Source organism: Sminthopsis crassicaudata, chromosome 4 (genome assembly GCF_048593235.1).
Source record: "Sminthopsis crassicaudata isolate SCR6 chromosome 4, ASM4859323v1, whole genome shotgun sequence".
NCBI lineage: Eukaryota > Metazoa > Chordata > Mammalia > Dasyuromorphia > Dasyuridae > Sminthopsis > Sminthopsis crassicaudata.
The window spans coordinates 237,142,448-237,168,122 of record NC_133620.1 but is presented as its reverse complement, the minus strand read 5'-3'; the positions used below and the strand labels follow the sequence as shown (position 1 = coordinate 237,168,122).

The window sequence follows — 25,675 nt, the reverse complement described above, 5'->3', positions numbered from 1 at the left end:
AAGCTTCAGATCCTAAAAAATTGATGCTTGTGCTAATACAGTTACCTTTGAACAAAGACCTGACTCTTGCATGAAACAGCATATTGAGCAAGTTGACTGATGGCTATAGTCTGCTTTGATCATTCTAAGTTCTCAGTGAGTCTCCAAATTCCCCTCTTATGCATATAAACAATGCAATGTGTTTTATATATATATATATATATATATATATATATATATATATATATATATATATATATATATATATATATATGCACATATAAATGTAAATATATACATATGTATATACACATGTATATACACACATGATATATATATATATACAATATATATATATATATATATATATATATATTACATATGTGTATAAAGTCCTACTTATATTGATATTTGTAACACAGAGCATTGTCTCCTTAATTCCACTTAGTGCCTTATTTCAAGTTCTGGCCCATAACATCTCCTTGTAGGGTTACATCAATCATACTGAACCATGCTAAATTAGATAACTATTTGTCTCTTATCAATTCTACTGACTTAGTACCTTGTAAGAATCCTTTGTTTCAAGTTCAGAGTTCTGGCCCATAACACTTCTTTGAGATTTTAAAATGAAAGCTGAACCCTTCACTTATTTGGAAAAAATAGAATATAACTTTTTTGAGGTTGGATCATTTGTTTTGTTTTGTTTTTGTCTTGACATCCCTGGCAACTATCAAAATGTTTGGTACAGAGAAGGCACTTATAATGCTAACTATATGAATAACTGAATGGAGTAGAAGAAATTCTTAATTATGTATTGAGCTATATAATCTCTTCTCAGTTTAAATTTCTGTGATTCTCAATTCTTAACAATTGCTCCTAGAGTAAGAAATAAATGTCTTACTTAAATGTTATTAAGTTAAGGAATGATGGATTGAGTAAGAGAAAAGGAATAATACATATAGTTACTCAATTTATTCATCAAAAACATCAGAATTAAAGCTTAGTGTTTAGGCTGCAGGTGGTTGATTTTTTTCCTACTGGATCACCAATACTTTCCTGGAAATGAAATGATTAAATTATGTTAATCATTCCACTAAGTGTCAGGTCAAAATGGCAGAATCAAAAGAGCTTGACAATTAGCTACCCACATAATTTCAATGCCACTCATAATTATATTGAAGAAACTGGGAATCTATCTTAGTTACCCACTGAAATTTTATAAGATTCATAGCACAATGAGCTTAGAATAGTTGTTACAACTTGAATTTAAGTGCATACCTTTCTCACCAAGATATTATTTGTCCTCACAGAAGAAAACTATTTTCTGAAGTGGCATTAAAATTTGTTCTTAAAACTGTGGAGGAATCAAAACATTTGATATGTGAGAAAACTCTATAGTTTGTATTAAAGAACAGCTGTTTGGGGAAAACTATAAAATGAGTAAATTTCTGCTGGAGACTCTGATACTTAGGACCACAAATCTAGAACTGGAAGCAACCCCATAGACCATTTAGTCTAGATCTCTCATTTTGTAGATGATTGAATTGAAATTCAATAAAATTAATTTGCTTACTTAAGATCTTTCAGGTGATTGTAACAATATCAATAATAGCCAATATTTCTATGACATTTTAAATTCACAAATGTATTACATATATTATCTCATAAGATCCTTACAACAACCTCATGATGCGTATTATCCTGATCCCCATTTTACAGTTAAGTAAACTGATATAGACAGAGATTAAATAAGTGAAACAAGAATGTGGAGACCGTAATACAGAGGTGTTGTCAAGTACAGTATATTTGGTAATAGGATCAGGAGACAAGAGACTTAATACATAATATAGAATCTAAATGGTTCATCCGGGGGTTGAGATTGGGAAAGGAGGATATTGTAAAGGAATGTAATAAGTGAGATAAGGGTTGGAAACAAATCTATAGATTTAGAACAAGAAACAGCAGAGCCTGTATAAATTATAGTGGGGTTCTGAGCATTAACTTTTCTTTGTACAGGGTCATCTAGGAAATGTCTGAGGCAGCATTCAAACTCAGATCTATTGTCCAATGCTCTTCTTCACTATGACAACTACATGCCTTAAAAGTGAGAAGATGGAAACCAGATTCTTTTAATCTTTTTAATGCTCTTCCTACTCTGTTGTGTCTGTCTACTCTGTCTAGATTGTGGACAAATCCCTTGTACCACAAAACACTTCAGTTTCTTTAGTTGTAAAATGGAAATGAGAGATAGTTTAGAGAAGTAAATAGATGGCTGACCATGGGTATCAATTTTTGCCTTTGACATGGACAATCTTTGCAATACTAAATAAGTCATTTAAATGTTAGAGTGACTCTCTAGAATTAGACTGCCTATTCCCTCCTTGTAGAATTTGTCCATTCAGAAACTTAAATTTACTACTTGACTCTTTTGAGAATTACCCTCTTCCCTTCTCTTTTCCACTTCTCCATTTTTCATTTACATTGAGGAGGTGGCTCCATAGAATGTGTTATAGAAAGTGCAGAAATTCTTTGTGGTAATAGATTCAGGCTTGTCTATTTTATTCTTCTATGGAGTTGAGATAGATTTATAAAATCAATCCATAATTATAATTACTAATTTGGGCCCCAAAGACAAGATATAAGAAGGCATCCTTCTATCTTGTTTGTAGAAATGGGTTTCTATGAGTGTATAACAATGTTTATGTCAATTAAAAAAAATCTCAGTTTTGCTAGCCTGTTTTCCTCTCCTCCTTTCCCCATTCTCTCTCACCTTATTATAAGGGAAGAGGAGAAGGGAATTGAGAGGGGAAGAAAAGGGAATACTTTAGAATATGTAAGCAATGTAAAAACAAAAGATATCAATTAAATTCATTTATGAAAGAAGGAAAAAATGGAACCATTCCAGGAAGAAATAAAAAAATGAATTTCATTTTGATGCTATTTAAAATTGTGGAATGTTGCATACCAGACACAATTGAAGAGGTTTTTTTGGTTATCTTTTTTGAAATATGTACATGCTTATCCATGCATATACATAAGCATGTGAAATGTGTTTGTGTGTGTGTGTGTGTGTGTGTGTGTGTGTGTGTGTGTGTGTGTATCACAAAGAAGGTTCACTAAGTGGGGGAAGTAAGGAAACTTACGTTCAGAAACAAATATGATATGAAAACAAAAGGTGTTCAAACAAGTTATAGGAGAATGAGCAGCAAAAAGGTTGTAGTTGCTGAGTGAAATCTGCAGTTGTGATATAAGACCCACTAACAGGAAAGCAAGGGAATGAACAACTGTGAATTTAGGAACTGCTTGTTAGGAACTGAAAGCACATATCTTGTCTGGGCTTATCCCAATCTGAAAACCTAATACAAGTGAGAAGAAGTTGTTGAAAAAATTCTGAGACCACCCACTAGTTGGATATCAGTCTCAAGCAAACCTTTCTGTGAAAGTAGAAATAATTAAACTTTATTTTAAAAATAGACAACTTGGATTGAAAGATATGTGAAGTCTGATTTAAAAAAAACTGTTTACATTTGGAGTTAATTTTCAGGCATATTGATACAGTGGAAAGTTACTGAAATAGGTGTCAAGAAAGTTATTGAAATAGGAATCTAGATCCCGATTTTCTATTAAGCAGCTCTGTGATCTTGGTCATGATACTAGGCCTCCATTTTCTCATTTATAAAACGAAAGGTTATGACTAAATACCCTCTAGGGCACTTTCCCATCCCGCTTCAATCTCTGCAGGTTATGAAATTTCTTCTTGTTCTAAATCTATAGATTTATTCTCATCTCCTCCCCTATTGCATCCCTTTGCAATTTCTTCCCTGCTCAATCTCAGCCCCTATACTTTTTATAACTATTAAGTCTCTTGTCTTCTACCACCAAATATACCTTACTAGGTACCAGATTATTCCCATGCTTCTGACACAATATAGAGGAAAAATCTAAATTGTTAATTGGCTCCACTAAAATTTTATTTTCTTTTTTTAAACGTGCTTTGAAAACTTTATTATTTTTATTTTTAATACATACTGCTTTATGAATTATATTGGGAGAAAGAAATCAGAGCACAAGGGAATAACCATGGGAAAGAAAAAAATCATAAAAAGAAAGTGAACAAAGAATGTGCTGATTTAATTCGCCATCATTTTTTTTCTGGATGCAGATGGTATTTTCTTTCCAAAGTCTATTGGGATTGCTTTGCATCACTGAACCACTGAGAAGAACCAATCTTTTATAGATGATCATCACACATTCTTACTGTTATTGTGTACAATGTATTCCTGGTTCTGCTTGTTTCATTCTGTTTCAGTTCATGAGAATGTTTCCAGGCTTTTCTAAAATCAACTTGTTCATCATTTTTTATAGAACAATATTCCAATATCTGCACATACCATAACTTGTTCAGCCAATATGAACTGCTCTTACTTACCAATGATCTCTTTCTTTCCAGATATAACTATTGTGTCCCAAATTTGATCTTTCTTGATCTGTTGCAATTGGTACTGTTCTGTAAAGGACTGAAACTCTGAATAGGTGCATTGGAATCAGACAATGGAGCACTTAAGGCTAATTACCTATTGGACAGCATTCTATTAGCATATGCTTGGAAAATGGCCCTTCCCACTATTCTGTGCTGGCTGGATCTTTTGGTGTACATAGATAATTGTAGGAGGGATTAGGGGCTAGAGTAAACAAGCCAGAGTCACTTTTGAGGTGGACAAGGAGAAGGGAGGTTGTGGAGAACTTGTATCCATTCCCTTCATTTCTCCCCCTAAATACCTTTGCTTATCTTGACTCTGGCTGATTCTAAGGCATCCAGGGTGCTAACCCAGACTTCACATTGTTTATCATTTTTTTTTCCAGGTATTCTCCTCTCACCATTTTGTGCTCTCCTTTACCTTTTTCATTAACCTTGTTTTATACAAAGAAGTGCTCCTTGTCTTTGCTAAGGCAAACCCTCTACATACATAAGTGGTCCTATCCTGTCTTTTCTAGTAGAATGCCACTTTTGTAATCCCTATTCTCCTTAATCTTTAATATCCCTCATTAACGAATGCTTCCCTACTGTCTATGAAAATGCCTACTCCTCTGTCCTCAAAAATCCTTCAGTCAATCTACCCATTTCCACTAATTATCATCCTATATCTTTTCTCAATTTTTGGCTAAACTATTTGAGAATGCTGCCTCTAGCTATTAGTAATAGCTACCTCTACTTTTTTTGCTGTTCAGTTTCTTAGCCCTCTGACATCTGGCGTCTGATCTCAACATTCAATTGAAACTGATCTTTTCAAAGTTATCAATGGTCTTTTAATGGCCATATCCAAAATTGGGCTCATTATCTTTTCCTGAAAATTCTATTTTTAAATTTCCTATTATTTTGTTGAGGGTATCACCATCCCTCCAGTCACAGAGTTTTATAGCCTCAATGCCATTCTTAAGTATTTAGAATCACTACACATATGCAATAATTTAGCAAGACCTGTTGTTTCTACCCCTTTCCACCTCTTTTATCTCTGACTCTACTCTGGCACTGGTAGTAGGATGGTGCAATTTCTCATGCTTACATTACTAAAATAGTCTGCTGGTTGGTTTATCTGACTCATCTCTCCTCTTTGTTATCAAATTGATTTTTTTTATTTATAATTTTTTCACAGTATATATGCATGAGTAATTTTAAAAATAATATTATCCCTTATATTCATTTTTCCAAATTATCCCCTCCCTCCCTCTACTCCCTCCCCTCAATGACAGGCAATCCCATACATTTTACATATGTTACAATATAATATAGATACAATATATGTGTGTGTAAATGCCATTTTCTTGTTGTACATTAAGTATTAGATTCCAAAGGTATATGTAACCTGGGTAGATAGACAGTAGTGCTAACAATTTACATTCACTTCCCAGTGTTCCTTCTCTGGGTGTAGTTATTTCTGTCCATCATTGATCAACTGGAAGTGAGTTGGATCTTCTTTATGTTGAAGATATCAACTTCCATCAGAATACATCTTCATACAACATTAAAGTGTACAGCGATCTTCTGGCTCTATTCATTTCACTCAGCATCAGTTGATTTAAGTCTCTCCAAGCCTCTCTGTATTCCTCTGGCTGGTCATTTCTTACAGAGCAATAATATTCCATAACATTCATATACCATAATTTACCTAACCATTCTCCAGTTGATGGACATCCATTCATCTTCCAGTTTCTAGCTACTACAAAAAGAGCTGCCACAAACATTTTGGCACATACAGGTCCCTTTCTGCTCTTTAGTCAAATTGATCTTCTTAATGCATGGGTTTGACCAGGTTTTTTCCCTTCTCTTCTATCCCATTCAATAAACTCCAGTGAGTCCTTATTACCTTTAGAGTTAAATACAAATTTCTCTGTTTTGCATTCAAATCTCTTCAAAATCTTGCCCTTTCTTAACTTTATAGTCTTATCTTTTATTCCTCTCCATGTATTTTGAGAACCAATGACACTCTCTTTGTTGTTTCTTCCTTCCACAGAATAGTGCATACCTGGACTCTTGTTTTCTTTGTCTGTCTTCCATGTAGATATACTCTACCTCCTGACTTTTTTCAGTTATCAGCTAAAATATCATCTTCTGTTTACAAGGTACCTTTCTCCATCCTTCCTGATCTTAGTTCCTTCTCTGTGAGATTATCTTTTATTATTACTTATTAAGTGCTTACTGCTCAGTAGGCACTATGCTAAGTGCTTTGGAAATATTAACTCATTTTATCTTGATAAGAGGCATGGCAGAAGGAGGAAGGCACAAAGTATAAATAGTGAATAATGGAGCAAGTAGGAAAGAGAAAGAAGTAATGAGAGAAAGAATGAGAGTCATACAAGGAAGGAGGGAAATGGGGAAAAAAAAGTGAGAGAGATGTAGTACATAGAAGTTCAGCCTTGGGTTCAAGTCTCTTTTATGAAAGATATTAGCTCTATGTATCTCTGAAAAGAAGGTAATTAACCTTCCAATCCTTTGAGTGACTCTAACACTTTAAGTTTTATACATTTCAGAGAAGGTATTGATTGACCTAAATAGAGAAAATTTCCTTATTTCCAAGGAAGATCCTATACTAGTGAAATGGTATTTCTGATCTATCTATCAAAGATCATTTAAATTCTTACTTTAGCATATACTAAATATTGGGGATACAACTAAAAAAATGAGAAAGTATCATGTTTTCAAGAAACTTTGTTTATAATTAGAGAAGATATAATAAATAAAAAGTATAGATGAGGGGTGGATTGAAAAGTTCAGAAATCCTAAGGGTGCTTAGGTATGTCAGGTTTTCTTAGTTTACTAGAAGAGATGATTTAATAGTGCTGCACATGTAGAGTGTTAGAACTAGGGCTAATAAGTACTAGAAGATCTTAGTAGGAAGCAGTAGCAAAGCAGATAATAAGTCTAACTTGGATAGATTCTGAGCAGTTCAGGGTCTGGAAAAGGGGACAAGGTGGGGGGGAGTGTAACTCCAGTTATTTGGAGGACATATAGATAGCATAGAAAAACATGACTTGACCTTTCATGTATTCTCCATGTTCACGTGAATTATCTGCAGATAGGTCCTTCAATCATGTGATTTGGTCATATGTATATACTTTATACATGAGTTGTGATCAGTTTACAGACCCACCTTTCTCAATGAGAATATATATATATATATATATATATATATTGGAGAATGAGTTCAAGATTTATTGGGGCATGTCCTCATATTTTAATTACCATATTATTTTATTAAATGCATTTTTTCTTTAACTAGATGAATCTTTGTACTCTAAAAAATAAAAACATAGTTAGGTCACTTTACTTGTGATTTGGAGAGGATCTTGTCCTACAAAGTACATAACACTTAGGATAGTTTATTGAGAGCCCATGGATGAAAGGGTTTCTGAATTCTACATCATAGAAATGATAAATACTATGCAGGTTAGAGAAGACTAAAAATATTCTGGTATCTAAGTCTATATCTATCTAAAAGATATATCTAATATCACTATTTATGAATGTATACATATACAATAGCTACATACTTTATGAAAATATGTATTAAATACATATACATATTGTCATATATTTATATTATATGTAAATATTAAGTATGTCTATATATTAATACATATACATAAATATGTACACATTTTTTCAATGTAAACAAGAAAGATATGAACTAGTCTAAATGGATTATGAACCATATTTTGCAAGGAATATTCATGCAAATGAAATCATAGATGCATTGAAGTGCTTAAGTATCTTAGTGATAATAATGAATACTTTATCAAATTTAATTACTTTAGTAAATTCTTAAGAGACTCTTTATAGTATTTATACATAATTCTCTAGCCTGATGGAGTCTGGAGAGGGTAAGTGCTGCCTCTACTTATTAATTATACTCTATGCAGTAAAGTTCAGTTCATATATTCTCTTAATGCTAGTAGTTGGCATAGTGGGTGTGTCTATAAAATCAGCTCTTAACTGACTACAGAAGTGTTAATTGATGCCTTTATACCAAGAACAAAAGAAGAATTGTAGTAAAGTAACTAAGGTATGTCCTGATAGCGTGTTTCTTTATGGACTTTAATAGGTAGGGTTGTCAACTTTTTGGACTTTGTCTGGTTTATCTTAATACCTTAAAATTGTAATAAATGACATTTCTTTAATTTCTATAATTCTATATATCATAATAACCATCAATACATCTATTTTTCAGTAATGTTTAATGAAAAGAATTATTTTATTCTTTTGACAGTCAATAAAAATTATTGTTTGCATACATTTTATAGAAATTAGCATGGTAATTTTATATATTTATATAGAATTTTATGAAAATTAGCACAGTGAAAAAACTGCTGGATTTGCAAGCTGAGTGCAAAGGGCTAGAACTGAGCAGATGCACTTAAAGTAAGATAACCTAGCACTTAATGCTAATTAACAATTGGACAATTCTCTATTAACATATGCTTGGAGGATGACCCTACTCAACTCTGTGCTGGCTCAATCTGTGGATGTGGACAAAAAAAGGGGAAGAGAGATCAGAAGGTGGAGTAGGAGAAGCAGGATCATTCTTTGGCTTTGGCTGTGGAGAGAGAGAAAGGAGGTATGGAGATTCCTATATCTAATCCCCTGAGGGAGACTCCAAAAGACCAAGAATAAAGACTTTGGCTGATTCTAATATATCCAGGGTACTAATAAGGTCACAACAGCTGAGGACTTGAGTTCAAATCCTGAGTCTACCATTTACAATCTGTGTGGTTTTAAGCAAATGACTTTGGCTCTCAAGGCTACAATTTACTCATATCCAAAATAGGGGTATTGAGAATGGATAAGATATCCTCTTCCATTTTGAACCATTACCATTAAACATTGTCTTTCAGAGTAACTACCATTTCTTACAGGAACCAGTTTTTTCTTTCAATGTGCTGCATTGTGTTCTGTTTAGTTTATTTTTTTCATTTTTGATTATTTTGTTAAGTCTGTAAGGAGCACATACGGCAGTCCTTTTGATTTTGGCTAATATCTTTCCCTGCTGTCTTTTATTTACTCATTACCTTTTCTTATAACTCTGAACTCTCTTGCTATCTTCATGAAACTAAAGATAAAACAGTGATTACCTTTTAAACAAATAGCTCATCTCAAAGGTTTTCTCTTAAAATTCTAATCTTGATCATTAAATTAAAAAAAAAAAAAAGGTATGCTGTTACCTGTTATTTTCCTTGCCAAGAAAACTCCCAGCCTGTCTGATTGCTTTGGCAAATACTTGATGCTTTAGAAGATTTCATTTTCAAGATAGGAGGAGAGAATTTCAAAATACTGTGCTATGGTAAATCAATATCATAGCTGAGACTATTCATGTTGCACCTTACCTCATACCAGGTGCATTTCACAGAAAATAAATAATATATGCTATGGGAAGAAGATTTTGGGGAAAGTGTATCTCTGTGTTATGACATTGCTTTGATCTTTAGTGTGAGCATTGCATCTTTTAATGTACAACATTGTTTAACTCCCTTGATGTTCAGAAATATGGGAAGTCACTTCAGCTCAGTCTGCCTCAATTTCCTCAACTACAAAATGGGGATAATAATAACAGCAATCTCATAGAATATTATGAGGATCAAATATGCATATTTCTATAGCATTTAGTAGCACTATACTAAGCAATTGCAGATACTGCACACTCACATACATACACACATACACAGTATTGTTGTTGTTAGTTACTCTAGAGATATTACCATAATGAAGTGGAAAATGAGCTCAGAGACTAAACTGGGGCTTTGCAGTATGTAGTAGGATAGCATGAGATCCCAGATCCAGCATGGAAAGACCTAATTCTATGTAAGGATCTATGTATGGTGATTCTATCACTCATAGTCCAGAGCTGAAGCACAGATGTAATGTGAAATTAGGAGACATGCATCTAGGAGTTATGGACCAGTGGAAGGAATAGCTTTGGCTTTATTCTAGGCAAGGTTCAGGAAAGAAATTATTAGTAACAATGTGGCTCCATTGAAGCAAAGCAGACTTTTCAAATTAAGCCTTTAGACCAGTCTGTAATCAGTAGAATAGCCCAGTCAAAGAACTCATACAAATTTTGCTATTGCATCACTCTGAATCTGTACAAACTTTAAGCTAACTTACAGAGGTTTAGGCCAGTGAAAGCATACTAGAGTTCTAACTAGAACCAATCCACAGTTGTATTGTTTAGCATCATCCTTAGATTAAGGACTTGCAAAACTGAGACCATGAAGACAGAAATCAGACTTTACCCTATATCAGACAATTTTGGACACTAAAAGTTTGCAGGTCCTCAGTCTGAGATGTTGAAAAAGATTAACCATATTGCCCCTGAATCCAAAGGAGCTTTAAGAGGTTGGGACTTTGGAACTTCCCTTTCCCTTATTGCTATAAGTAATTTAGAAAGTACTGGTAATTTGAGAAGGTAGAAGTTTTCCCAATAGCTCCAATTTGTTTGCTTCTGGACAATCTTCAAAACAAAAAGGCCTTTTGGTCAAAACTATACTGGACTGGCAACACTGAGTTCATTTTCCTTCTCAGAGGGATGTATGACTTTTTGTGGATGATTTAAGTATTTTCTGTTTCTATGGTTTTTTTGTCTTTACATTTTAAGAAATAAAAAAACTGTTCTCTAATGCTATGTATTTGTAACCTTGAATGCATTTATAGGATTTGGAGATTCTGTTGCTCATATTTATAGAAACTATAAGCCTGGAGATTTTTTCAGAATGGAGGCATGGATTTCTGGATGGGGACTTCAAGAAAATATTGATCCTTTAGATTAGGCACTTTTGTTGCGTCAGTATAAGCTTAGTATAAGACCATAATTTGCTGAAATCTGAACCATATTTAATATATTAGTAGTATTAAGAGTAGAATGGTCACTGTTTTCTAGGAACCTACACTTTAGACAGGTAAAGAATTTAAATAACAGAAAAGCCACTATTGCCAACAGTAAATTGTTGTCCATATTTGCTAGGCCTATGGCATAAGGATGCTTTTTTATTACTGTCCACTTAAAGATACATCAGCATCACAGCCTTTTGACCAGAACTGGCCAGGGGATACTATAGAATAGATTATTCAGACCCACAATAGGTCCAGGTTAGCTTGATTAGAATACCAATCTTAAGTGAATGCTTTGAATTGTTTTTTATCTGCAATATATTAATATCTTAAACAGATTAAAGCACCTTTATCTCTTGTTATTGAATTAGTTTATCAGATTCAGTCCTGCTACCTGGTAATATTTAACAATGTGAACTTAAAGGGGTTTGGAATGTTTTTAAGACCTTGGGTTCTAGCTTAAGATGAGATATCATAATTGTAGACTCAAGATGATTATATGGGAGCATATAAACTCTAAATACGTGAGGAAAATTAGTCATATTCCTTTCTGGTTATACCTCAGTCAAGACCTATTACAAAGTATAGAATTGTGAATTGCTTGTTAGCAACCAGGTACCAGTCTAATTTCAGTGCTACAAATGTCTCTAGGAAGATTTAATTTGCATGATCTGAGTCCAAATTTTATGCATATAATTTGTTTTTCTTATTGAATGAACTTCCCCCCAATATTGTGGTAAAGTTTAGTTTGTAAAATCAGCAATTGACTAAATCAAAAGTGTTTACACAGGCATCATAGGGGACATTAGACCGTTGTCATTGGTGCTATATTATTCATGAGTATGAATGCCTATTTCCTCCTTCTTTCCTCTTCTTTTCTTTTCTTTTTAACTCCTTTTTCTTTCCTTATATTTGTATTCCTTTCTCTGCTTATGTCTGTTGGCCACACATTGACACTGCTTCACTTTGATATTAGAGCTAAAAATTGAGGACTGTCATAGTAAACAATATTGTGGTAAATGAAGATGCCTGTGAACTTAATTGAATTTCACAAAATCAGTTTCATTTTAAATATTATGCACTGCATTTAAAAACATATTTTGAGAAGGTGCCTACAGGCCTTTCTTGAATGTCAAAAAGGATCAATGGAACCAAAATGGTTAGGGTTCTCTGCTAAAAGAATGAAAGAATTATTGCCTTTTGGAGTAGTAAGTTGTGAAAGAGAAGGACTATTCTTTTACTCTACTCTACTGTTGAAAGTGTCCCCATATTTAGAAGTAATCAAAGTTAAGTTTAGAGACTTTTGGGGTAAGAGATTTAAAAACCAAATTGACAAAGTATCAGCTTTGATACTAAGAATTCTAACAAGACTGAGGGTTTTTATTTTTTATTTTTTGTTTTTTATAAAACTGTGAATTTCATCTCCCTTTTTGATTTCTAGAATAATTCTGAGATGTTTTATCTAAGTTATGGAATTTTAACTCCAAGACTAGTTTGGTTAATTGAGATCTTGTAGTATCCTCCCTCTTTAAATCATCCCTATCATCAAACACTGAGGACTAAACAAAATTGCAGTGGCCTTCAGATATGGAACCGTGACTTGAGGTAGAAGTCAATAGTTATTACTCATAATGCATTTTATTCCATGTCATCTTTCTGAAGAAATGGGAAATAAAAGGCAAATACACAGATTTTATTTATTATCACATCTTGAAGAAGTTTAACTGATAATAGTTACTACAATGGGCCTCAATGCACTAGCAAATGTAAATTCATGATGAATGACATTTTAGTGGATGAGCTCATTTGTGAAGCACTAAAGAATAAACCAAATATAAAATAATTATGGATAGTTTTGCTTTACAAAATAGCAAAATAAATGGAAAGTAAAACAAATTCTGCAGAGGGCTAGGTGTGAGATAAATATGAAGAAAACCATAATAAAAGCACTTGTATGGCATGAAATATGATCTGGTGTGTCTAGTCTCACAAGTAATGACATTAAATCCACTTTTGAGCTCCATAATTTAACATCCAGCATAATATTTGGGAAAATAGAAAAGGCTATTAAGAGAAGTTAGAAAGAACAATTTTAACAATATTTGTATCTAACTGTATTCATAAATATTCATACCCAAGAAATCCATTCTGGATTCATTACAATTTTTAGAAGTTATTGGGTATGAATTTTTAAGACATGTTAGAGAAGAAAATTCAAAAAGATATAAGAAAGAATATGCCAGACATAGAATAAGTATTAGAGACAGAGACAAAAATGAAACAATTCCTACCATCAGAGACTTTACATTCTATCGAAGGAAACATTTTATACACAAGTGAATAAATAGAAAATATTCTCAAATTCTTAGATGGATTAGTGTTCTTATCAATTTGGATATACTCTCCAGTGATAATGATTGCAACATATCTATGCTTACTCATTCTAGATAATCTTTGTCCATATATTTCCATATGTTCAGGTATTATATTGTATCAGTAGAATACTAACACCATTTATCTGTCATCTCTTGGCATAATCAGTTCATATTTTTCCTTGCCATATATTTCTTTGATGACATTCCCTTATTGTTTTGTAATTATTCAGAATTCCTAATTGTATACACAAGTTCTTATGCATACATAATGTTTATTCTCATGTACCACACACCTATTTCTTTTGAAACTATGTGTACCATTTGTTGCTGCCATATGATATTGTATTAAAGAGATGAATTTTTCTTTTCTATTGAAACATGAAGTTGTTTAATTTTTTTAAAGTATCCAAAAGATAAAACAGTTCACTTTTTCCCTCTTGACTAATATCATCAACAATATAATTATCTCTTTGTATTTTCTGCACTATGTAGTAATACATACATATATATGCTTATTAAAACACTCATTCTATAGTCGTTTTCTATTCAAATGAATATCATATGTTTAACAATAGATATTTTTCCCACTTAGTCTTTTATTTGTAAAATTCATGTGAGTCTATATAGATCCCTTCAAGGAGACCTTGCAGTATCTTAAAGTTGATACAAACATGACACTTTTGGAAGACCTTACAACTTACCAGGAATCTCCAAGATATTTGGACTTTACCCTGGAATACTTTCCACAACTGTGGATATTTGTGATGATTTTATAATTTTCAAGGAGAACAGCTAGATGAGGCAGTGGATTTACTAGGCCTTGGGTCAGGTAGATTCGTTTCCTGACTTCAATCTGGCCTCAGACCTTAGGAAAGTCACTTAACTCTGTTTCCTTCAGGTTCCTTGTCTGTAAAATGAGGTGAAAAAAGGATACGGCAAATCATTCCCTTGTCTTTGCCAAGAAAATCCTAAATTTGGTCACAGAGTCAGACATAACTCAAAAAAAAATGACAACAACAAGGAATCGTAAATGATTTTGACAGATATGTGAGGCAACTTATTGGAAGAGCCCTTTAATGTATTTTTTAATAATTTACAAAATTAGTTTTTTATAATCAACAGATAATTAGTAAATTGAGGATATATGTTATTTACTTCTTTTAGTCAGTTGCTTCATGATGGAGATGATCCATTGTAGAAAACAGCTTGTAGTATTTTACCTGTTTCCTAATAATACCATCATGTATTCTCAGTTCATGTATAAATTATCCTCATATAGAATTTTGTATAAATTAGAAAGCAAATAGAACAGTAGTTTTTGATGATCTTATCATTTTTTAATATTAATAAGATCTGAGATTCCATCAAATAAATTGTCAACTATTTCACTCCATTTATAATTGTATCACTTTTGGAAAGGATCTTCCCTATATTCACTTGGTCAGATAAAGCTGCTTTCCCCATCTTTGTTTCCCTTAAATCCATTGATCTCTCTTGTATAAACAAATTTGTGACTCTATATTGGAGAATATAACTGTGGCAGCCACACATTTCTCCATGAAGAATACAGTTAATAAAATATATTTGCAAGTCATACTTTTTCTTCTTTGTTTTCATTTTATCTTTAACATTAGATGTCCTTGGGATGACTTTGCCTTTTTAAATCTCTTGCTAGGCTTACTTTAAATTGCCTTTACTGCTTCTTTCTGGTTTATCTACAATTCTATTCATTTATTTGTTACACAAAGTTCTACTCTAATAATTCATATTATTGAGGGCACCATGCAGATGATTCTGGATTTTTAAAAATCATACCAATAGAGTATAAATTCTGTCAGATTCTGCAATGCTGGAAATTCTCAAAGGCTAGCTTCATTGCACCTGCTCTCTGAGGATCAATATCTGGGCAGAGAAGAGTAGTCAATAATGTTCAATTAGGCAAAGAAATCAACCACGCAATGATTTGAAAAAAGGTCACTGGCAATTAAGAGATCATTGCTAATATATAGAGAATAGTTTAAAATGAGTAATAAAGCAGGAAGTCTGTTTGCATGGAGTTGAGAAGATAAAACAAGTTACTTTATAAGGTGGGCTGTGAGGTAGTTACTAAGGTCCCTTATTTTATAATAAAATATTCTATACTCAAAGACTCTAGCTTCTGGGATAAGAACTCAATATTTAACAAACATTTCTGGAGAAATTGGAAAATAGTATGGTAGAAACTAAGCAGTTAATGCTCTATACCAAGATTAGATTAAAGGGCGTTTGCTATAAGCAAATCAGTACAACAAGAGATAGTCTACTTGCTGAATCTATGGAGAATGGAGAAATTTATGGCCAAAGAAGAACTAGAGAACATTATAAAATGCAAAATGGATAAGTTTTATTACATTATGCAGTCAAAATAAAAAGGGAAGCAGAAAGCTGGGGGAAAAATTTTTACAGTCAGTATTTCTGATAAAAGCCTCATTTCTAAAATATATAGATAACCAACTCAAATTTAGAAGAAGACAAGTCATTCCTCAACTGATAAATGCTCAAAGGATATGAACAGAGAATTTTCAGATGAAGAAACTAAAGCCATCTATAGCCCTTTGAAAAAAATGCTCCAAATCACTATTGATTAGAGAAATCTTAATTAAGATAACTCTAAAGTATCACCTTTCAGGTTGGCCATCTTCCTATGGAAGGACAGGACAGGAAAAATAATGATAAATGTTGTAGGAGTTGTGTGAAAATTGGAATACTAATATATTATTGGTAGAGTTGTGAAATGATCCAACTATTCTGGAGAATAATTTGGAACTGTGCTCAAAATACTATAAAATTTTGTATACCCCAGCAGTCTTACTACTGGGTCTATAAAAAAGGAAAAAGGACTAGTATGGGCAAAAAATGTTTGTAGCAGCTTTTTTTAGTGGCAAGGAACTGAAACTTGAGTGGATGACCATAAGTTAGGAAATAGCTGAATAAAGATATGGTATTTGGATGTTATGGAATATTATTGTTCTTTAAGTAATGATGAACAGGTTGATTTCAGAAAAAATTGGAAAGACCTAAATGAACTGATCTTGAGTAAATTGAGCAGAACTGGGAGAACACTGTATACAATAATCACATTATGTGATGATCAACTGTGATACACTTAGCTCTTCTCAGCAATGTATTGATTCAAGGAAATTCCAATAGGCTTGGGATGGAAATGCCATCTAGAGAGATGAATGATGATGACTGAATGTGAACTGAAGCATAGTAGTTTTTACCTTTTTTATTTGTTTGTTTTGTGTCATATATATATATATATATAATATTTTTTCTTTTGGTGTGATTTTTCTTGCACAATATGACAAATATGGAAATATGTTTAAAATATACCAGAAATAAAAGAGCTTTAAAGAAAGTGTTACAAGATCAATTTTTTTTTTGTCCTAGGTGTTCTCTTTGGATTCTGGATTTCAAATATTTGCTACTTTCTCTTTCATTGTGGAATGATTGTTGGGTTATAGGAAGTGGGTACAGAATAACATGGAACTCTAGAGTATTACTAGATGGGGTTGCTATAGAAAATAACTATGGTATCTTCTCTATACAAATCCAGTGATCCTGTCAGAATCATAATGATACTTCTGAATCCCACTTCAGACATTTAGCATCTGTATAATCCTGGGTAATTCATTTAATTTATCTGAACTCTGTTATCCTATTGTGAAAAAATGCTTGCCTCACAGGGTTTTCAAAACAGTGAATATTCAATCAGCAAGGGCATTTTCCAGGCATTATGTTAGGTGCTGGAGATACTAAGATAAAAAAGTTCCTGGTTTCAAGGAATTTACTTACTTCACTTGGAGTTCTTAGCACATACAATTTAGGAATCTGCAGAACATAGGAAAACAAAAAAATATAGAATAATATCAAGGAGTGGTATTGGCAGCTGAATGTGGGGGGATCAAGAAAGATTTCATGTAAAAGTTGATACTTAATATAAGCTTTGAAGGAAGACAGGAATTCTCAGAAGCAAAGATTAGGAGTATCTCCACTTAATAGCTTGTGTAAAGTCAGAGTTTTGAATGAATTGTCATGTGCAAACATCAGCAAGTAGTCCAGTTTATGTGAAGAGGATTACTATATGACTTTGGAGAGATAAGAAGGATCTATGATTTGAAAAGTTTTAAATCTTCAGAGATATTAACATATTATTGTTGGGGCAATATTGGAGCTTACTGAACAGGATGGTGAAATGGTAAGATTTCATTTGAAATTTTAAAAACATACTTCAGCAGCTCTTTGGAAGATGAATTGGAAAAGGAAAAATGGAAATCAACTGGGAAACTTATTGCCATAGGTCAAGAGATAGATGATTAGGGATTGAACTAGGCTGGTGGCCTTCTGATGAGAGAAGGCTTTGGTGAAGGTAGAATATTCAAAATTATATGGCTTTGTGAATGGAGGGAGAATGAGGAGTCAAAAGTGACTCTGCCAACTTGGAGGACCAGAAGGATGACAACATCTTTAAACTATTTCCACAATTGTAAAGCTAATTTAAATGTCAGATGCTGTCATTATCTTTCTCCAGATCAGCAGTGAGACTTATCCATTTTAGAGTCCTAGTATTGAAATGAGTTTCAAATGGAAGGTTTCTTGTTAGGTGTTTGGTCATTCTTGAAATATTGGAAGTAGCAAGGGAACGTTGAAGGCTTCCCACTGTTATCCTGAATCACAAAATGCAAAACCAAATAGGAAAGTAATGGGCAGATTCCTCACACAGTAGCAAGATACTTCTGCATTCTGGGAAAATTATTAGCATTCCATTAATGGCAGGTATTGCCAATCAAAAAGCTAGTAAAGAAAAAAAAATTAAATTGGCTTTTTTGTCTTACAATCAGAACTTTATGAAAGTAGTGGGTTGATACTTAAAAGTTCAATATATAAATGAACGTGAGAGTTGGACAAGAAGGTAGTAAACATGAGTCAAACTTGAAATCTTTTTTTTTTTTTTTTTTTTTTTTTGGCCAGGAAAAGACTGAGGTGGAACTTTAGGGTACTCAAGTACTAATATTATGATGAAACCTCTAAAGAACTAGATAAGGGGTTCCCTGAGTGTGGTCTAAGGACATCCCAAAGGCCCTTTCAAAAGATCTGTGAAGTCAAAAGTATTTTCATAATAATCCTAAAACAACATTTCTAATAGAATATAATAATATAAATATAACCAGCATTAAGAAAAGCTCTTTTGGAGGGAATAAGTTGTCATCTTCTGTGAATAAGGTATTTAGTGCTGGACCAGAAAAGTCAATGTAAATATCAAGTGATATATTTTTTGTTTTTGTTTTTGCTTTTCAAAATCTCCCCAACAGAAGAGGAATTCCTTCAAAAGAGGATATTTTTTTTTCATTTTTGTAGAGGGCTGAAACTCTAAAAAGGTATGCTTGAATTAGATAACAGAGCACTTAACGCTCATTGCCTATTTGATGTGAGACAATGACTCTATTAGCATTGTTTGGATAAATGGTTCTTCTCACAGTTGATGCTTGCTGAATGTTTGGTGTTAAAATAATCCTAGGTAAGAATTAGAGGACAGGGTTAGAGAGGCCAGAGTCATTAGGTGGGAGGAAAAGGAGGAGAGAGGCTGGAGATTCTGGACTCCAGAATCCAGGAAAGATCTTTTGCAAGCCTCTGGCAGCTTGCCTACATCCTTTACTTCTTCCTCTAAAGACAAAGGACTTTAATTCATCTTGACTCTGGTTGACCCCGAGGCCTCCAGTGATTACACACTTTTGTCTTCAGATTCCAATTCCTAACACAGTACCTGGCATATAGTAGATGTTTAATAAATACTAATATTTAGATGGTAGAAAATATAAAATTCTTTTAATAAATATGACAATAGGAATAGAGACTGGATCTGTTATTTCATAATGTAGGCAATTCCCTGATGAATAAATTCTATCAAGGCAGTTTGGGACCTACTAATCAACTTATAGAGTTAGTTGCCTGGAATACTGAGGATTTAAACGACTAGATGAACATCATACAGTCAGTATATGTCAAAGGTGAGGCTGTATCTCGGCCTACTTCTGAGACTAGCTGTCTATCCATTTTGCTATGCTGGCTTTCTTGAGTACAATTATGAGATTCCAATTAATAGGAATTATTTAAAGGAAAAGGAAAGAGGAACATTTGATACATCTTAGAAAGAGGATTCTTTGTGTTTCTGAAGGATTTTTAAAAAGTTTTATTTCTACAAAATACAACAGAAAAACACCCCATTGTAGCCATGTTTTGATGTCAATAATCACAGAATTTATTCAAAGAGTTGCTTTTAAGATAACCTCTCCTCCATGACAAACATTAATCTTGATTAATTGACTAATTGATTGAGATTAACACTAAATTTTGCAAACTCTAGACAGAGTTTCCAAGGGAAGTTCCATCTTCTGGAAAATCCTTGCTTTCATAACTGCCTCCCCCCAAACAACAACAACAACAACAACAACAACAACAACAACAACAACAACAACAACAACAACAAAAACAAATAAACAAACAAATTTATTTCCTTACAGATGGAGAAAGTACTTTTTTATCTTCCAAACTACTTTCTTCAAAAATACTTTTTCCCTTCTTTTTCTTCCTCCTCTTCTTCCTCCTTGTTTCTTTTTTCTCCCTCTTTCTCTTCCTCCTCTTCCTTTTCTTCCTGCTCCTCTTCCTCTCTCCCAGCCCCTTCCTTCTTTCTAACCTTAATTTTTGGGGATTTGTTAAATGCATAATTGTAGTTATTCACATGGTATGCAAATCTATACTAGTTTTATCCAATCCAGTAAACATTCAAGAAGTATTTTATACTGGGGATTCAAAAACAGATATGAAAAACAGCCTTTGCACTCAACAAACTTTCATTCCAATGAAACAAAGATTAGTAATTGAAAATGAACCACACCAAAGTATGAGCTTTTACTATATACTACAGAACTTTAATCACTTCATTGTATAGTACCTTATGAAACTGAAGTCCTCCATTATTTTGGATGAATGACTTAACTTTATTAGCCCTCTTATTTAAATATCAAACTTTTAGTGCTTTAAAAAATTATGAAAGACATTGCTTCTTTCTAGGAATCTAAAAATGGAATCTAAAAGAGAGTTTCCTGTTACCCAAGGTTATCAAAGAATCTTTAAAAATTCTTGTTCCTGCAGATTTCTTCATATTTCCCCCTTGTGCTTTTTGAAGTTTTCTCCCCATTTGATCATTCATTGTGTTGATTTATAATCAGAATTGCTTTGTATAATTTAAATGTGTTTTCATATGATCCACTAAAGACTGACAACTAAGTTACAAACATGATGATCTTCATATCCATGGTTAGTTAGGGCTGAAAATTTATGTACCATCAGCTTTGTAAAGCCCTTGATGATTTTGGAAGGTAAAATTGTTGCAATATGAATTACACAAATGTTTACATGGCAACCCTCATGTGAAAATACAAACAAATCACAACCCTAAAAATAAAGGACTCTTTTCCAATGTTTCACTATTCAAATATGCAGAAATACAATCCAGGATTTTATTTTTCAGACAAAAGTCTATGTGGAGATTATTTTAAAAAGGATAATTTCTTGGTTCCTAACTACATTTCCAAATATTGACTTAGAATTTTTCACTAATTCAATTGTGTTTCTTAAATACAGTGAGTGCTCAGTTAGACAATAGAGTAAGGAAAAGACACAAATGTGGTCTTCCTCTTCCAGAAGCATACTATTCAACAAAGGACAAAGATGTGCCTTTTGTAAGCTTTAACCTTTAAAGAAAGAAAATTCAGTAGACCTTGCTAATGACATTATGAAATAGGTCGGAGATATCACTTAATTAATTTTGCAAGAAAGATGGTTCAGATCATTCTGCTACGAACCAAGTGTTTTTTAAAATCAAATCTTGTGATAATTCTGAATTTGAGAAAAAAGAATATTGTTTTATAATTAAAAGTCATACATTCTGTTAACCAAATGCCATTCCTTTCTTCCATGGTGCTAATTGATCCTTTCAAGCACATAGTTTAATAACTTGATTTTGAAGGACTGAAATGTCAAAAACTATTATAAATTCAAACATGCATCATGATTTTTGATAATTTTTTTTACTAATCAAGTCCTGTAATATTGGAATGAATATAAATACTGATTCTCCCTTCCCCCCTTTTAAAAATTCATTTCTAAATTGTATGTATATTAAGAATAGGTTATTTATTTTTAATGGAAGCAATTACTGGACCAACTAAACTTATACTGTACAGCTTCTAAGGAAATCATATGTTTTAATCAGAAGAGTTTAGAGATAGAAATTTTTCAAATAATTATGATTTCCTCTTTCTGAATTGAATTTTTCTCAGTATTCTGCATGTAAAGTTCTGATCGTCTCTCAGTTCTAATCCTTCTCTGGGAGAAGGTTTCTTTTCTCTGTGAATCATTTTCTCTGTGTTCACGTTTCTCGGGAGGTTTCTGGAGCTTCCAGCCAGCCTCTTCTTCTTCCTGAATCCTGGCTCTGAATCTCTTCCAGCTCTTGTCCTTCCCCAATCCAGACTGCTTGTCCCAACTCAATCTCTCTTCCAAACTCAATGTCTCAGTCTAGACTGTTCTTCAGACTCAATGCTGCCTTCTTTTATTCCCGAAGAGAATGGGCTTGTGAGAACTCAGGGGCTTGTGGGAAATACTTCAACCAATGAACTTGCTCCTTTTAAAGGTGTAAACTCCTTTAAATATGTAAAATCCTTTTCAGAAGTCTAAAGAAGCTCCTTTTAAAGGTTTGAACTAAAGGTATGAACTCTGAGCTAGAGAATTGCTTAGACAACCTGAGTTATCACCTTGCAATCCTAACACTGCAGACTTTCAACAATTTAGATTTGAATCAACTTTTCTCACATAATTAGAATAGTTATAAACAAAAGAAAAGGACAATTTGATACTTTAAATAATTACTAATTTGAAACTAGAAAAGTAAGATTAAAGCTATTAAGATATTTTCATTAAGAATTGAGGATATTTTACTATCATAGATTTATATGTGTTAAATTAATTTGAATCACATGATAAGTTTGTATTTTATTTATTTATTATTTTGATTCTGACTTTTATTTACCTTAAGGAATTAGCGATATTATTAAAATGAATATTTCCCTTGGGATGAATATCCAAATCCATCTTAGGATAAGTATTCAAATTCTGTTCGGTGGCAGATTACAATGTGTCCATTGCTTCTTATGTCCTCCACAAAGAAGCTAAAAATATAGTAGTTATAACTCTAGATGATAGTTGACTACTTTATGAATATCAATGAGGTGCTTAGACTGTCCATATGCTATTTGTTACTTGTGAAGACTGGGGAACATCTGTGTCTAGCCCTGTTCCTATTCTATTTTTTCCTTGAAAAATCTCCCCACCATGTCTACATATGCATCTGTTGGCATATTTAATTTAGTTTTGCTTTTGATTTGGTAATACGTTGTAATTTACTCAAACTTATACATTGCAATCTTTCAATGGCCATTTGAATTTTATAAAAAATTGCCTTTGTTTTTTTTAATATACTCCATAATTATATACTTCATAATATGCTCCATGATTTTTAGTTATATGTCATTACTGAGGGAAAATTTATATAAAAAGGATGGACTTTTTTAGTAATGAATCACTTAGAAATACTAAAAACTAAAGAGTTTCTCAAGTTGGCTTCATAATATCCTCTTGGTCCTCTAAGTGTAAGTGGTAAAGAAAGTTCCAATCTTCATTGCTTCAGTATGTTAGAAGTTCTTTACCAATGAGGACACAGTTGGACCACCTATATATATGTATAAATATGTCTGCTAACTGGATCTATGATTTCATCAATATAACAAATTTCTAGTAGAGAAAACTTTATTTATTATTACAGGTTGACATCTCTGCAGCTTTTAGTTTTAGAGGATGATAGCTTTAAGAGCTTAAGTAACTTTCCCTGGGGTTACACAGTCAGGTCTTCCTGGCATCAAAATCTCTCTAGCCACAATGCCAGACGGTCTATATGTATAAATATGTACACACCCATGTTCATTTTATACATATAATATTTTGGAATAATGGACACCTGGTTTTAGAGTCATAAAGATTTAGTATTAATTTTTGGTTCTGAAACATATTAGCAAAGGGAGATTTTTTTCAATGTGAATTAAGATTTAAATAACTTAGATGTTTTGCTATTTCCAGTTTCACATTTAGTACTAGATACGTTCTATTCTGTTTATCTATTTCTTTTCTTGTGTTTGTTTACTTCTGTTTCTGTCTCTGTTTATCTCTGTATATCTGTTTGCTTTTCTACCTCTCCTTGACATTTTGTCTCTGTCTCTGAACTTGTAATGTCATGTTAGAGAATTCTTGATAAAGAGCTCATTATATACATATACATAAGTGTTGGGATACGGGAGCAACCTGCCAGTGGCTGCTGGAGGTCTAACTCAGAATTGTAGAATGGACCTCTTCATGTGAGAGGATGATGATGATGATAAAATGAGACAGAGAGGCAGTTGTTGTTCTCTGACCTCTTGACTGAGAGGCTGTTGCATTGTGTGACCTCTCTCCTCTTTCCTTTTGCCTTCAATTTATTTCATTCCCCATCCACAAGGAACATCTGCATCAACAAAGGCTGCTTTGCAACTCCTTCAGATGTTAAGATTCATAGCTGTGGAAGCTCTTGGAGAATTGACCTGCCCCTTTTTCACTCAGGCATGGTCCTTAACACATAAATAACTACTCTGAAGCTTATAGTTTTATAATTATCTGAGACAAAAATTGAATAACTTTCTTAAGGAGCAATTTCTGTCAGAGGCTAAACAAATATAAATATTCTTATATTTCTTACTTCAACATTGACACTACCCACTATGTTGTATTACTGGTGTGTGTGTGTATGTGTGTGTGTGTGTGTGTGTGTGTGTGTGTGTGTGTGAGCATAGCCACAATTACAAATTCACACACAAATACCTATACAAATGCATGAATGTTTAGACATCTACTACACATAAGACTTTTCTGTCTTATGATTGTGTCAATTTCATTTGTTATATATTCTTCAGTCTCCAACACTGTCACTGATTTTCTTCTTGAAGAAATTGTTGTTGCTGCATAGATTTGAAGCACCTAAGTGATCTCTTAGTTTTTGGGTCTTCTCATTTCTTAATTCTAACTCATATTTCTCAATACAGCTGTTGCTATCCTTCACTGAAGAACTCACTTTTGCTTTCAAGTCACTGGGCATCAGAATTTATGGTCGTTTAGATTGTAGAATCTTGTTAAGTTCTTTAATAGGATTCCTCTCCTTCATCCTTTGTAAAAAGAAGCTAGCATATATGCAGCAATTATATTTGAGTTTTGTGCTTATCATGAACTTTGTGAGACAAGATGGCAAAGTATTGAAAGGAATATTTTTTTCATACTGGTTTGGGGAGTATGATGAAACTGATTCTGCCCAGCACTTTGTTCCACTCTCTATGGAAAATAGACAGAGCTGACTTCTGTTGTTGTTTATAGAAAAATATAAATTTTGCTGTCGTTCAATCACTCAAGAAAGATTATATATTAAGAGTAACAATAGTTAAATTTTTTGTCATGAGTTTGGGGGATTTTTCATAACTCTTTTCTTTTAAACTCCCTGCCTCTCCCTGCAGAAGAAGAAAGCTGAAAAATAAAGCAAGATTGTCTTTTCATTCCTTTCAGGGTTTACCATAGCAAAAACAAAACAAAACAAACCCCAAAGCAAAAACAAAAACCTGGTGATAATCCTTTTTATGCTTCATTAAGCTTTTCCTCAAACAGCAGGCACTTTGTGCCTCCTGGGCCAACTTTCCAGTTTGGTAAACTTATAGGATCATAGTTAAGAAGCTGAAAGGAACCAAAGAGGGCATCTAGTACAAGTCTC

At 33.0% G+C, this 25,675-nt stretch overlaps 1 long non-coding RNA gene across 1 annotated transcript in view; it reads right to left on the bottom strand.

The window, feature by feature from the left end:
• Positions 1 to 25,675, bottom strand: part of LOC141541250 (uncharacterized) — a 64,201-nt gene that overhangs the window by 14,319 nt on the left and 24,207 nt on the right. The window contains exon 2 of the long non-coding RNA XR_012481707.1: positions 946 to 1,035. This is a non-coding gene — a long non-coding RNA (uncharacterized LOC141541250). The remainder of the gene's footprint in view (positions 1 to 945; positions 1,036 to 25,675) is intronic.